Source organism: Scylla paramamosain, chromosome 20, assembly GCF_035594125.1.
Source record: "Scylla paramamosain isolate STU-SP2022 chromosome 20, ASM3559412v1, whole genome shotgun sequence".
NCBI lineage: Eukaryota > Metazoa > Arthropoda > Malacostraca > Decapoda > Portunidae > Scylla > Scylla paramamosain.
The window spans coordinates 17,958,995-17,961,494 of NC_087170.1; positions in this window are offsets into that span (position 1 = coordinate 17,958,995).

The window sequence follows — 2,500 nt, forward strand, 5'->3', positions numbered from 1 at the left end:
TCATCAAGATTTTCACACTAGTAATTACTCTTATTCACTCATTTATTATTTATATTCTAATTTTTCAACTTTATATCCATTATTATTAATTCTGTCATCACCCTTATACGTATCCTTACTCATACTGTTTTTTTCATCGTTATATTCACCCTCACTCACCAGTTTTCATCCTTATCCACCCACTTTTCATACCTAGACTCACCCAAAATCATCCAATATCTGCTGTCTTATTTATCCCTTACTGACTCACGCCTCGCCCACACACATCTGTTTATCCTTCCACTTATTTTCACCCACACACACTGACACACACACACACACACACACACACACACACACACACACACACACACACACACACACACACACACACACACACACACACACACACACACACACACACATTTATCTCTCCACACACACCCACACACCAGGGCTGGCATTAAGAAAAACACCCCCCCCAAAAAAAAAAAAAAAGTCTTTTCTTTTTTTTTTTTTTACATATAGAAATTTAGTTTTATATCATATTAATAAATAAGGTCTATATATGTACAGACGGCTCCCTACATGATGAAGCAGCTTTCCTTTCTATGTATTTAACAAAAGCAACACCTGTTACGGCAGCTGTCATTGGCTAGAGTTGCCTTTGACGTGAATCTTAGGCCTGCCTTCATCCTCTCCCCATTCACATCCCCATTCCCGTCCCTCTCCCCATCCACCCTGCTTCTCATACCTCCTTCATAAGTTCATACATACATACATACATACATACAGTGAGAGAGAGAGAGAGAGAGAGAGAGAGAGAGAGAGAGAGAGAGAGAGAGAGAGAGAGAGAGAGAGAGAGAGAGAGAGAGAGAGAGAGAGAGAGAGAGAGAGAGAGAGAGAGAGAGAGAGAGAGAGAGAGAGAGAGAGAGAGACAGCTTAGATGAAGGAGATAGGGAGGAGTATGAGAAATGTAGAAACAAGGAGGGAGTGGGGATGGGGAGGCGGACATTGAGTGAGGTTGAGAAAGGTGTGGCTTACTTGACACGTCACGAGTTCTGGCCTATGATATTTACCTATTAAAATCCCTTGAGTTGAGATGTGGCTTTAGCTAAAAATAAATGCTACTTTATCAAATAGGGAGCCGTCTGTACATATAGATAAAAGATGAAAACTACTAAAGCCTGACCCGTTCATTTCCTGTACAGCACAAGTTAGCACAGGTTTTGTCCAACCAGACCAACCTGTATCAACATGACCTAAACAAGTGTCTGCCCTTTAGGTAGCACTTCAAACTTTTTGTTTCACTCTAGATTACTTTTTAATTATTTATTTAAACTGATTTTACTTATAAATATAGGGAATAAACAAAAAATAAATAAAGCCCAAAAAGAAATCCAACAAAACTCCCAAAAACAACAATAAGCCCACAAAAAAAATGGGTTGGGTAAAAAAAAAAAAAAAAGCAGGTTTTTTTCCAGCCCTACTTCCGACACCCACCCTGCACCTCCATCTGTCCAGCCTTGGGTGCAGCATCACTAATCCCACAACCCCCAATATTACCCCCTACACCTCCATTTTTCTAGCCAAGGGTGCAGCATCACTAATCCTATGATCCACAACACCTTCCCAGTCCCCCTACATCTAAATCTGCCCAGCCTGTGGTGCAGGATCACTCATCCCATAACCGAATACACTAGCTTTCCACCCCCACATTCATCTGCACCCACACACACCCTCACTTCCGCCCAACACCCACCAAACTCTCTCCCCTCAACCCTTCCTTCCCCTCAGACCCTCACCTTTACTCTCAACAACTTGACCAATACAGATCAGACCAGCCAAACTAAACCAGACAAGCCCAGACCAGACCAGACCAGACTAACACAGACAAGCTTAGACCAGACCAAACCAAACGAAATACGAGTACAGACGAGCCGAGGCTAAACCTAACCAAACCAAACCAAACCAAATCAAATCAAATCAAATCAAATCAAACCAACTCAAACCCAGACCAAACTAAACTAAACCAGACTCTACCAAACCAAACCTTACCAAACTAAACTAAACCAAGCCAAACCAAACCAAACTAAACCAAGCCAAACCAGACCAAACCAAACCAAACCAAACTAAGCCAAGCCAAGCCAAACCAGACAAGACCCGACCTATTTCCCCTCATCTTACCCTCCCCTAAGCACACACAGACGCTTCCCGCACCTCACCTGTTTGATTCATGGCACTTCAGAGTTTCAAGGCCTCTCTGTGTTGCCTGCCGCGGGCCTGACGTGGGCCTCTGGTAACAAGGGCCGAACCAGCGCAACGTACGTGATATTCCACGGACGCCACGGACACACGGACACCTACTGACTTAGGCTTATCCTCGCTGTTCCTGGTCCTGCGGGATTTGGTGCTCTGGGATTGAGTTGTGCTTGGTGCTGGTCAGTTTGTATTGGGAAATTGAGGATATGAATATTTTGGGATGTTGGGATGTTTGGGATGCTTATAATATCTAGGGAGT